The 13,901-nt window shown below is 36.6% G+C and overlaps 1 long non-coding RNA gene across 1 annotated transcript in view; it reads left to right on the top strand.

Moving 5' to 3' along the window:
• Positions 1 to 4,144: 4,144 nt before the first annotated feature.
• The window catches only part of LOC114148891 (uncharacterized), a 34,052-nt gene continuing 24,295 nt past the window's right edge, over positions 4,145 to 13,901 (top strand). Inside the window, exon 1 of the long non-coding RNA XR_003596373.1 lies at positions 4,145 to 4,172. This is a non-coding gene — a long non-coding RNA (uncharacterized LOC114148891). The remainder of the gene's footprint in view (positions 4,173 to 13,901) is intronic.

Below are 13,901 nucleotides of genomic sequence, written 5' to 3'. Positions count from 1 at the left end.
TTCACCCTTGTCCCTAATGGGGTCGGGAGGGTTGCTGGTGCCCATCTCCAGCTACGTTCCGGGCGAGAGGCGGGGTACACCCTGGACAGGTCGCCAGTCTGTCGCAGTAATGTTATCTAAACAATTCCAAATATAAAATTTAATTACAAATTTTGATTCTAAATTAACTTGAATATATTCCAACTACCCAAAGAACAAAACAGAATTGGTAGAAATTATAAACTACAAAACTTTTACATAAATGGCCACAACACTTTCCTTCCGCCTCCTGATTGTTTATTTTTGTTTTTATTGTTGGCACCTTTGACGGTTCACTGGTGGGGGCGGGGCTTAGCCAGCCCAGGTGTTTTGGGGCTGGTGGCGCACCTGAGTTTTGATGAGTGACTGTGGCTTGTACGAAGCTGCCGCAGCAGCGGAGTTTTGGGCGAAGAAAAATTAATTAAAAGTACAGTGCGGGAAGGCTCTGGATGGGAAAGGAGTACCTTCACCTCGGGACGGATCCACTCAGAGGGGAGCGTCGGAAGTTTTTGGCCGGGATGAAGTTTGTTTTTGTTTGTTTGGATTTGTTTTGGGAAAACCGGCTGGATGCTAAAGCATTTTAGCACCGGGGAGTTACACGCCTGCCAAGAACAACCACCGACGAAATCACCAGAGGTGCGATTTTTAGGAAAAGAGAAAAAAAAACTATACGACATATATTTAAAGATAAAGAAAAAAAAAAACAATTGAACGGAGCGGCTGATGAATGAGGGATCGCGAGGGCTCGCCCTTCTCAATGGATGCCAGCTGGTCAAGGAATATGATCTGAATCAGACATCTAAGGTAAAGCCCCCGCCACAGTGTGTGTTCCGTCAGGTGCCCCGTTTTGTTTTCTTTACTTTGTTCCTTTTTGTGTAAATTATTACACACTTTGTTGCGGCCCCGTAATCAGCATTAAAAAAAAAATTAATAAGAACGAGCCAGGGTGAGGTAGCGGGACGTAACATATGGAAAATGTGGTTTACAAATTTAACAGTCCTTTCAGTATCGTATGGATACTTTTGCAAGACACTGCAAGATTTAACTAGAAGATTCATGTTGCATCTGGCTACAGGCAGGTGTTGGTTAAAGAAAGACAAAAACACTTTTTTCTGTTGGTGCTCTATAACCAATCACATCTAACATGGTGTAATTGAGCTCTTTCAAGGGACCAATGCCCTCACTGCTTTATACGAATTTGATGTCTTTTTTTGTGAAGATTGTGTTGTTATAAAATGTTTCTATGCACACATAATAAGTTTCTGAGAAATTATAGAAACTGAAAGGGAAGTTGTTCTGTTTCCTTTTAAAAAAGAAAGTAATTTTCCAAAAAAAAGAAAAACACCTGAGATTAAACTTTTCTAGCAGTTTAATCAAAGGACTCGCTGATCTCTTATGGAGCACATCTTCTAGGATTTTCTCCCTTTCCATGTGTGAATCTCATTCCTGAACACAAACACACTAAGTTCGCCCAAGTTCAAATTTAAATGGTTTCCTAATTAACAAGTAAGCCCAAGCTTTAAAATGTCACATTTATTGTATTTTCCTATCTCTAAAATTCAGTGCAGAAACAGAATGGTGTGTGTTTTATAGCAGTTATGATAAGAGGCTTACACAGTCAAAATCTCAATATAGATCATTTGACAAACGACTTTGGTGGCCACTCGTTAAATTGGTTTCACCCGCATATTTGGGCCTTATTTAAAAGATATCTTTGAATAATGGTAAGCAGTTTAGCGCCTCTGAAAAGAGGAGGGTGAAGTAAATGAACTCCATTTCACACTGTTTTGTTTAATCTAAAACATTGTGCTTTTTTTTTTTTTTGCATTTTTTTTTTCTCCTCGCTCAGTTTATGGCTTATATATTCTAGGGCAGATTAATACAGCTTAGGCACACCTATCTCAAATTTAAGGCAGTCTAATTCTCCATGTCGCATATCAAGGACACAAGAACATATTATCTGATCATTCTGTGCATTCATTACATTAATGAATCAAATATGAATAAGTGTTCCTGCTCGGGAAACTTCATTACCATATGCATTAATATTAATGTCATCATGTGGCGAGGTTGAACTGAAATATCCAATGACATGTTTCAATATGCCAGATTTTGAAAAATAACGAGGAAACAATGCTGTATTGCTAAAGGTTTCAAATCTGGAAATGACACGTGCAACAATAACTGTGAAAACATGACATGTGTCACTAATTATAATTAATTGCCCGCAAATTGCTGTCTTTCGCTGAGCTGTATGCATGTATGTTCTAATCGTCTACAGTATTGTGCAAACTATGTACCTCGTTTCTTTGCAAATCAGAAATTCTTTCTCTGTTGTAAATATATTTTTCTTTTTTTGTAAATATTTCTCCAGACTTAACTCTTATAGCTCTATTACTTCATTGTACTCATTTAAATAAAATTGTCCCCTTTATTGCCTTTTTACCTATTTGATACTGTAAGCACATTGTAATAGAAACTCAAATCATTTAGACATGGTGAAGACAATTTGTTGAAGTTCAAACTGATTTCAAAATGTTCAAGAAAGTTACTTTGTGCCTTGGTTGTTTGGGGCTGGTCTTAGTACATGATTTACTGGGATTTTCACTCAGAATAGTCTGCAAAACAGAAAAAACCCCAGTGAACAGCAATTGTGAGGGCAAAAGTGCAAGGAGAATTTATAAGCGGTTTTAAGATGATCAAAAGGCAACAGTTGCTCAAATAACATTTTGTTAAACTCAAGGTTTGCAGAATACCACCTTTAAATGCACCACACATCAAACTTCAGGCACTAGGGACTCACAGTGTCACTGTAATAATCAAATCAGACTCAAATTCAGTGTGAATATTAAGAAACACACATGCAACACACTTACTTAATAAACATTACCTGACCATCACATTTTTAGATAGGCACTTAGCACTTACTTGGCATGATAAGAAACATTAGCAGTTTAAAATGTTTTCATCATGTGCCGATTTAGTGAGTAGCCTGAGCAGTGAAAGGACTGCAAAGGTCTATTGATTTTTGGGGCCTGCCATAACAATGCATACGAGAGCTACTGTATTTCCTATTACTCTAAATAACTGCCACTTCCTGTCACCGCTGCATGTACCCCCACAATCAAAACATGCAGCTCGATCTCGGCATGCGGGCTGTTACTTCTGTTGGCATTTCGAGTAACCATGGCGATGTAATTAGTGAAAAACAAGCCAAATTCAAATCAAAACAATTTCTAACTGACACTGTTTTGTGTCAGATAGGCTCGAAAAGAGACAGAATTTTGTCTCCCTCTCTGTGTCTCACTCACACATGACAGTTTTCAGAGAGGATTAATCACCATAGCAACAGAACACTGAGGAGGGCAGAGATGTAGAGAACTACAGAGATGGTGGAGCACTCAGTTCGTACAGAGGAGGGCAGAGCTTCCAGCTACAGAGACGCCACCTTGGCAGAACACTTACTATAGAAAAGTATACATGTCTTATAATATATTTACCACCAATGACAAAAGAAAAAAACTTTTCAGCAAAAGTCACCAACTGCACAATTATTGTTAAGTAGCAAGTAGTATAAGATAAGTAGTATTTCAAAATAGTAGAATAAATCTCATGTTTTTTGAACAATAATATTTGTTGTAAATCTGTTGCTAAGAGATGAGCACAATTTCTCTTAACCAAAGTAAACATCAGATTTTTATTTTAGCAAATTTGCCAACTGTAAATCTTTTGTGTCTAAGCAGATAAGAATTATTTGTGTTTTATAAACAATAATACTACTTGTTATTACTGAGTGTTTTTTCCTAGTAACGAACTGCCACAAAGTATATGTGTACTTTTGCATTGAATGTCTGTTATATGATCTATTTTCCACCAAATGACAAATATATATATATATATATATATATATATATATACATACAATTTAACTTTTCTGAAAAATTCACCAACTGCACAGTTCTTGTTGAGTAGTTTAAGATAAGGAATATTTCTTAAGAGCAGAAGAAATCTTATGTTTTTTGAACAATAACAATATTTGTTGTTAATCTGTTGCTAAGAGATGAGCACGTTTCCTGGTAACCAAGTGCCACAAAGTAAACATCTGATTTATACTTTTTCAAAATGTACCAACTGTAAATTTCTTGTCTAAGCAGGTAAGCTTTATTTCAAAATAGTTTGTTTTCTAAACAATAATTTTACTTGTTATTATGTAATGAACTGTCACAAAGTATAAATCAGATTTGTACTTTTGCATTGAATGTATTTTTAAGAATATATTCTCCATCAATAAAAAAAAAAACAAAAAAAACCTTTTCTGAAAAATTCACCAATTGGACAGTTCTTGTTAAGAACTATGCAATCTATGTATAACATAAGTAGTATTTCAAAAAAGCAGAAGAAATCATATGTTTTTTGAACAATAACAATATTTGTTGTTAATGTGTTAAGAGATGAGCACGTTTCCTGGTAACCAAGTGCTACAAAGAAAAATCTGATTTTTATTTTTGCGAAATTTACCAACTGTAAATTTCTTGTGCCTAAGCATATCAACAGTATTTCAAAATATGTTTTATAAACAATAATTAATTTGGTGTTCAGAGATAAGCATTTTCTTCTGGTAACGAACTGCCACTAAGTAGTATTTATAGTATGTTTACCAGCAACGACAATTAAAAGTCACTTTTCTGCAAAATTCACTAACTGAACAATTCTTCTTAAGTAGTAAGTAGTGTAAGATAAATAGTATTTCAAAAGAGCAGAAGAAATCTTATGTTTTTTCAACAATAACAATATTTGTTGTTAATCTGTTGCTAAGAGATGAGCGTGTTTCCTGGTAACCAAGTGCCACAAAGTAAACATCATGATTTTTACTTTTGCAAAATTTGCCAACTGTAAATTTATTGTCCAAGCAGATAAGCATTATTTCAAAGTAGCTTATGTTTTGTAAACAAAAATAGTACTTATCAGATTGGTGTCAAGAGATTAGCATTTTTTCTAGTAACAAACTGCCACGAAGTATAAATCAGATTTGTACTTTTGTGTTGAATGTCTGTTTTATAATGTATTCACTAACTGCACAATTCTTGTTAAGTATTGTAAGGTAAGTACTATTTCAAAAGAACAGAGGAAATCTTATGCACTGTGGTGCACTGCCCACATTAGCAGTTGCCTTTTCCCTAAAATAAGCATTTTAGCTATTTTGTTTAATCTTTAGCCATGTTTAGCACACTGAATGAAGGACGTCAATGTAAGACATCATGCTTGGTATACTCCACATGCCACTTGCAGCATTAGCATTTTGGCTAATTCTAGCTTATACACTAATTTTAACATACTGAATGGACTAAGTCCATGTTGCTCAACATGCTTGTGGTTCTCCACATGCTATTGAGTACATTGTAGGTTATTTTAGCATCAGGAGGCTAGGTTCCTGATGAGCACACTTTGGCAGGCCCCATTTAAATTTCTTCAGAAATGTTCTAGTTTCTCATTATACTTCCCACAGTTCCCTTAGCACAGTCCTGGCAGAGTTGCACTGACCCTGCCGTTAGTTTCAACCTGTTAGGTGCAAGAACTAACGGGTTGACTGCTTGGCTGGATACCCTCATCCAGTCTTATCCAGTCAACCTGTCAACATAGAAGTTTCTCCCATGCTCTGCAATGAATTTGGCCATTTTTGCTTGAAATGAAGCCTAGCATAAATTCAAATGGCAACACTCTCTTCATCTCACCTGCTCAGCCAATCACCTCATCATGCCTCTCTTTTCCAGCCCATCAGCACTGTTCTTCTCCTCATCTTGTCCAATAATCACAAGGCCAGATCTCTTATGTATTCCTGCTCCTCAGCTAAGCTTCAACCCCCCTTACCCCTTCTCTATCATTGGATCTTCACTTCCTCAATAGTGGAAGTGAAGAGCACCACCACCAATGTCCAGGCCCTTGGAGGAAGAAGTTTATTCAGGCATTTTCTACTAGGGCCAGACTGCCAAAGATAAAAAGAAAAAAAAAAGATTAAATTCGTATAAGTCCTGCAAAGAAAGTGAGTGGCACAAAACATGTAGTCAATAATCCTCATAAACTCCCTAAGAAAACATAATGGTCGAATGGTGACATCACTAAGGCCCCAACCCCTGAGATAAGGAAGTGTCATGTTTTACTTTGAAAGGTCCATATTTGACCCTGTTGACCTAATCAATATGCCCTGTGACAAAAAATAGGTTGATGTAACTGTCTTCTGAAACGTCTGTCAAAAGGGTGTGGCCATAGTCGCGTTGCAAATCTGGCGTCACTGTAGCCTTTAATCTCCATATTTTTTTCTGATCTGCACAAAAATCAATATAATCAGTATTAGCCCATCCCCCAAAAGATGTTGGCTAAAATATGTGGTAGGCATGGCCTAAATCTTCCCCCTGGAATCATTAATACTGTCAGCTCTATGCTTTCCTAATGTTTCTCTCCTTAAAGCATGAAACTAAACAGACTTTATTGTATACTGCCTTCTTAGATATTTTATTGCCATCAGCCAGACACAAAATGTAAAAAGTTCTTCAGTTTACTACGAATTTATTATTTCAGTGGGTGATGAATTTCAATAAATGCAAAACAACAAAAAAAACCCCGAAGCAGCCAATGTACAAAGAAAAATGTTAAAAGATATTCAAGAAGCATAAAGAAGTTCATTTGAAAGAAGCTTAAATGCTTAAATGTAAAGCTTGTTTGGTCTAATTTATTAAACATCTTTATATGACATTTTCTTATGAGAAACAAAACGTGGATTATATTTCACTAGCATTGTGCTGTAGGTTGCTATAATATTCTCACACTATATATTTTTAGCTTTTTCTTTAACAAAACAAAAAGCAGGCAGCAACAGATCAGATGGAAAATGAAACATTTTGGCACACATTGGAAGAAAAATGTGCCTTCAGTGTTCTGAAAGCTGTTGCATGGTCACTTTTTTTGGTTCCAAATGCACGAACAAGCTGGTTGTATTTTACCCCCGCTGAAACGTTGGCTGTCAGTAGAGCTCCCATCAAGAGCAGCGGTACCATCTAGTGCCTAGAGCGTCTGGCTCTGTCCGCTCTCTTTTTTTCCAAGCAGACCGCGTCTCTGGCAGCTGCGTGCATGCACACTGGCCGAGGTCAAAGCTGTCACTTCAGAGGGCACTGTCAAATCTCAGCCAACGCTGGATGATGTGGGAGTGCTCCCTACAATCACCCAGATGTTTCCAATCAGCTGGACTTCTCCTATCCTCAACACCCACTTTCTGCCGCTGAGAGTGGACTGTCACTCTCTTCCACTGGCTATGTTAGTGAAGAAAAAAAATATGATTAATTGAACAGAAATTTTTAGCTTGAACAACCAAACATGACGTGCAGAATTTGGGATGTTTTCACTAAAGTACATTTATTAACTGAATGAAATTTGTAGGGCAAGAAAGCTGCAATGAACTATTGCTATACATAAATAAGTTAGTCAAAATCTATTTAAACTTCGTATCATTTCTTTCTATGTTCAATAAAATGTAAAGAAGCAATGGGATTTCTGGGTATTCAGGTATACAACATCAAGCAAAAATTATCATTCTTCAATTAAGGATTTTAAGAAAAACACTGCAAACTAAGGTTTAATTTAATCAGTGATTTACCACATTTTGTTTAGTTACTAATGATGCAATTAAATGCACAAACATAAAATATAATAAACAAAAAAAAGATACCAATGCTAAATCTACTCCACAAACTACTTTTACAGCAATCGGGGAAGAAAAATAGCAAGCAAAATATTGTCTAAGCTAATTAAAAATTGATCTTTATTTCAAGGTTACTGGCGTTTAAAAAAGGGCCAGCTCACCATCAAATTCTGACTCTCATAACAAACATTCATTTGAGAACCAAATAATTGGGTGAGGAGAATTAATAGTATAAAAATTATTTCTGGTTCATCTTCTCACACCATAACCAAGAGAGAGGTAAATTGTAGGAGTGCCTTACTTTAAGCAGTTTATTTTCTCAAAGCTGTCTCATGCATTTGCTCTAAGTTATCTCTAGCTGAGCTCTAAGGAAGTCTGATTTTGTGCGCCAACAGCAAATTGGTTTTCCCTCAAGTGATTATGAAATGACAAGTCGTACTTGTTTTTTCAGGCGTTGGCCTTTTTTGCGATGTCTGGATTGTGATGCGCTGTAAATCCAAACAAAAGAAAGTCACTAAACATGTCCAAGTTTGGAGGAAAAATAAGCAAAATAATATTTATATCACAATTATAGGAAACCTGTCACAACTTGGCTCATTGGCTGTGACAAAAACATAAACAAAAAAAAACATTGAGGTGTAACTTTAAATAAAACATATCAACATATGAATTAACAGGTTGCAGCTTATTGAAAAAGATACCTCAACAATTGCTTGATTTAAATTTTTAATGTGAAATTTATTCAGTGTTGAGCAAAATGTCAATACAAGACAGTCTCAGGAATAAGCACCTGAGAGAAATGGCCCACCGAATACATTGATAAAAATTTACCAGAATATTACATATGAAATTGGTTTCAGATCTGTCTGTCTGTATATGGTGAATACTGTTATTTCAGCAGGGTAAACTTATAAAGCAACCATAAATTGTGCATAGTACATTAAAGCAACTTGTAGAAGACAGTGTAAGTAAGCAGGTTTATTTTACTCTGGAAATATGTACAACACAAAAATCAACATTTTCTTCAGTGCATCTGTGCATTAATCTTAAATTATAACAAATACACCTCAAGAAGGCCTTATTGAATTTGACAAGCGAATGGCTGCTGCTGTGCAAAAATCTAATGTGTTAAATGTGATGGATAAATTTACTAACTGTAGATTGTTGTACCTGAAGGAGCAAGAATGAATCATCCTTGACTTCACGCCACCACAGCAGTGAAGTGAGGCGTGTCTCAACTATCCAATGCAAATTATCCCAATTCGAGTGATATATTCAGCGGAAGACCGTTTCTAAATGGTCAGCCGAGCTAGACACAAACATTAAAATAAATTATGTCTAATTTGAATTTTAGTCACGCTATATTAACTAATAGAAGTTATTAACATTTCAAAAGACAAAAAAAAGCGTTTGCATGTAAAATTAACAGTAGATGGGCTGACCTGTAAGCCATGCAATCTGATCACTATAATGATAGAGTAATAGCATATTTACATTAAAATCTTGTCTGCTAAGAACAGATTTGAAATGAGAGGCTTTGTCAAGGATTATTTAGTCTGGCCTGCTGGCCTCTTGCTGAATGTTTCTTTCTCAACTTCAATATGAGCCAAAAAGTTGCAATTTCATGACTATTTATGCGGCTTGTCTCTTTGCTTCCCGACGCACCACCCTGATGTTCTCTTTACTTCCAACCTTTTATCCTTCATCTTCTGTCTCTTTTCCCTCCTTCATCTTTAAAGGCAATTATCATTTTACTTCAAAAGTGTCAAAATCCTGCACTTCAGCTATATCTTGAGGAGTTTTGTGGGGATGAAGGAAATTCTTTACCGACAGAGATGAGCAGTGCTCTCCCACCATTCCCAAACCTTCTGATATTGCTGTCTTTGAAACAAGAGAATTTCTTTGCATTTTAAATATTCCCAATTCATTTCACCCCACTTTGATATCCTTCAACACACTGCTGTGCTATTTCAAGATAAACGATGTAAGCACAGAAGTGATAGGATCATAGTGGTGAAGAGGTTTTAGGTTTAATTGGCGTGAAGACAGTGATAGAAAAAAAGGCCTTGTAATACTAAATACTTTTTAGCTTAGAGTTTGATTCCTTGACTGGTTTAACATAAACTGCACTGATTGTAATTTTACTGTGGTACTCCAGTTAATTAAGCTGATATAAATGTGAAAACAAAACAAAAATAGGGGATTGGATGCAGAGGGAAAGGTTGGACCTGGGAGCCATTCATGCAAGAACTACCACTGCTAAGCCCTATGGAACGGGCTTGACCAGCTATGTCTAAAACATAGCTAAACGTCATGATCTATGATTAACAGTTTTTTCAACTGTTCATATAAAGAAGCCAATCACCTTCTGGGAAAGCATTTTATAGTCAGTAAAGACAGAGAGTGTATTTACTAACTATAAAACTATGTACAATAGTGATCATAGTTAGTTTACAGGGGATCTCAGTCCTCTGCAGTAAATGTGGGATCATCTTTTGGAATCAGTGGTACTAATGCATTGAACAAACAGGGTTAGATAAAGAAAATTGGCAACTACCTTCAAATTTTTCAACTTTACCTAAATTAAATATGGCAAGGCATAATGATTAAACATCTGTACTTACTGTATGTCCCATCTATTTAAATGATGCTGCAAACCAAAATTATGTTGCCACTGTCTTTTTAGAGAGCTTTTCAGTATTTGTTACACTTTCAAATCAAGTTTTTATGATGTGGTACTTTTAAGACATCAACAGCAAAGGTTTGAGAGTGATTATTTGTCTTTTCTTTTTTTGCAATTTCTGAAATGCATAATACTTTCTGTTTAACTTTGCAATCCAAAGAAGACACAACAACAAAAAGTTAAAACATTGATTAAGTAATATATATTATTACCTGACAAAACTTATCCTCACAAACCTTTATGGTCTACAAGATGATCTGAATACTCACTTTGCTGGAGTTATTTGTTGTAGCCGTTGGATAAACTGTGTTAGATTCCCATCCATCAACTTTGGATGTTCCTTTTCTTGAAGCCGAAGTTGCAATTGTTTCAGTATCCTGAGCTCCCGAACAGAAGAGCTATTTTGATGAGTGAAGAGAAATCAGTTGCTTTCACCTATTTCAGTTCACATATCAGACCCCAGGGAAAGTGACGGTGCCCACTCCATTCTTGCATTTACATCTTGGTTTTGAAAGGGAGTATCTGCCATATGTGTATGATGATACGTCTGGGAAATTATTGCCCACATATAGTAAGTAGTGCACTTAGTGCTTTAGAGAAGCGCAGCTCCTAAGGATCTTTTTGTGCCAGAGAAGTGTATAGTAAAGTAAGTGTACTGAAGTATAAAAGACAGCCAGATTGTGATTCTGTTATGTTTTAGCACTTTTTAGAATTAGACCAGCTTTTCTGGTGCTAAAACGTGATATTTCCTTTTTCATTTAGATTTGGGAAGTTTGAGCAAAGTTGCTCTAGCTTGAGTGTAAATTCTGTTTATTACACTTTTGAAAGAAAACAAAAATGCTTTTCAAGAAACTGGCCTTACTCTGACATACAGTAGCTAGTTCTTTCTCCACTATCTTTACTGTACACATGATTCAATAATCTTCAAATTTTGCCTGTTTTTGAAGGTCCACTGAAATAGACATTGAACAAAATGTTGTGGTCAGTTTAGCTGGCCCCCTTTTAAAAATCCTCACCACATGGGTTCCACATCATTGTTGACTATGAATTTTGCATCCAGACATCCTGCAGGTTAAGAGAGGTGACATATATTTAAAAATGCAAAATGACATCTAATGTTTAGTCTGGCTCCTTGTTTTCCAAACCCAGGGGTGGGTCTGACCATCTGCTCCCCTGGTCAGATGGAACTACGCTTTTGGCAGTGCTTAGAGCTATTTCATTGGCCTGCATCTCAAAGGACTCCCAGTATTATCAGATTTATCTTCCCTTGGAAAAACTGAGACAGTGGCACAGTAAGAATAACAATATGCTTAGCAAAGGAAGGGGGTGGAGGATAAAATGAGTAGAATGGAGGCGGCAGGACAACAATAACAACAAGTTGTCTTGCTAGCAGCCAGAGACTGTCACATTACAGATGGAATTACTTCACAAACATGGAGAATTAATACCCTAATGAAGCTTCGAGTGGCCATTAGGTGTGTGTAATGTGACTCCAGGGGGCTTGGATAGATGTCCAGTAGCTTTAGGCCCTTATTTGCGCACAGTCACCTCAGCGGTAGCTTTTATTAGGGTAGCATTAGAGGAAAAGGGAGAATGCAACAAAAGATAGCGTTTTATTACTCTAGTTCCCAGGGAGCCATGCTCTACCTGTCACAGGCACACAATGCATGCTGTTTTAGTTCATTTTACAGCTAAATATCTCTGCTACAAATGTGTCTGTCTGTAGAACAACATTTGGGCTATTATCACCAAAGTGTTCCAGCGCTGCCTGGGGATGAGTTATTTGGTGTAATGCTTCAAACAGTGTGAAAGGATTTCTGTGGAGACAGCTGTGAATATAAATTTCATTCATATTTTTCATTCACATTAATATACTCAATTCTTCCCTTCTGTCTCCCCCACATCTTTATTTCACTCCCCTGTTCCTTTGACAGCCCAATTGCATGCCTCTGCTTTTTTTTCTTTCTTTCTTTCTTTATCTCCTTACATTTTCAAGGAATGAATTGCTCTCCACTGTCACTAGGCTCTCGCCAAGAATTCATTTTTAGTGGGTCAAATGTTTCAGAATGTCATTTTTGACAGGAACCAACTACAGCCACTATGAACACAAGAACAGACACGGTTTGCTATTGTTTAATCGCTACTTGCCTGTATCTATACCCTTGTAATGTTTTACACATTGTGCCACAATACAAACAAGAATGTTGATAGATTTTATAAGGAGCGATAAACATAAAGCAACATAACAGTAAAGTTTAGGGAAATAGATGAAGCAGTTTACAAAAAATGTCAACGTTTTGTGAAACCATATTTATTCACAATTACAAGAGTCGAGAAATTACCTCAAGTTGGTTTGTATGACACTGCACATCACCTTGATCAACCAACCCATTAGTGCTGTGAGGATGGTTTTCATTAGCAGATATCATGAAACTGGTCAGAGTTGATAAGTAGACAAATGGAGATAAATACAGGAAATCCCAGGAAGAAAACCTAATGGAGTCTGAAAAATCTTGAGATGGGTGCAACTTCCTGCAGACAGCAACAAAAATCATTTGGTGTTTATTTCTCTCACTCAAAATCCAAATCAGAATCTCTGGCAAGACTTTCATGTTTACTGATCTGATTGATCCTACCTTATAGATCTCAAGCTAAAATGCAAAGAGTTAAGGAGAACATTTATGGTCTAAATATATAATGTTGGTAGCTATGTATTCCAGAAGCCTTGAAGTTTTACTGGCAGCAAAAAAAAACAAATTGTGCTGCACTGAGCTGTATCCATTTCCCACCAATTCATACCAACTTACTTGTTTCTGCTGAAGAAAAGCATTTACACAGCATGATACTGCCACCACCAGGTTTTACCATTTGGATGGAAAGTTTTCATGGTGACCCGGAGTTCTGTTCTGCAAACATGCCTGCAACACTGTGACAGACATACCCCAAAAGACTTTCAGATATACAGTACTTGCACTAAAAGGTGCTTCTATAAAGAAGAGTACATATACATATGCAATATCATAGAACATGTTCAAGTTCATGGTTGTAGTGTAATAAAACATGAAAAAGCTCACTGGGTATGAATACTTTTGCACAACACTGTTGACATAATGCAAAGCAACCAAGCTATACGGAACACTGGCACAAATTGTCAGCTTAGGAATCAATATTGAATTAAAACACTCCCCACTCATGAATACAAAAAATAAAGTACGAAAATGAGTAATGGTAAGGGGCTATTGGAGCTGCAGGACTCTACAGTCAGCTAATGAAGGTTATGTTGCATGGCAGAATTCAGTAATTGCAACGCACAAGTGAGGTATTAGACAGGATGTAGCTAATGGAAAACAATCACATTTAACATGGCTCCTTGGTTCTAGCTGTTCAATAAGTGAGCAGCAGGCTGGCTCTCAGAAAACAGGAGGCGGCGGCGGGGTGAGGCGGGTTCACACAGCACAGGGTTTTAATGTGATCGGACTATAACAGACAATCTATTTACAGTGTGCT

Source organism: Xiphophorus couchianus, chromosome 7 (assembly GCF_001444195.1).
Source record: "Xiphophorus couchianus chromosome 7, X_couchianus-1.0, whole genome shotgun sequence".
Lineage (NCBI taxonomy): Eukaryota > Metazoa > Chordata > Actinopteri > Cyprinodontiformes > Poeciliidae > Xiphophorus > Xiphophorus couchianus.
This window is presented reverse-complemented; position numbering and strand designations above follow the sequence as displayed.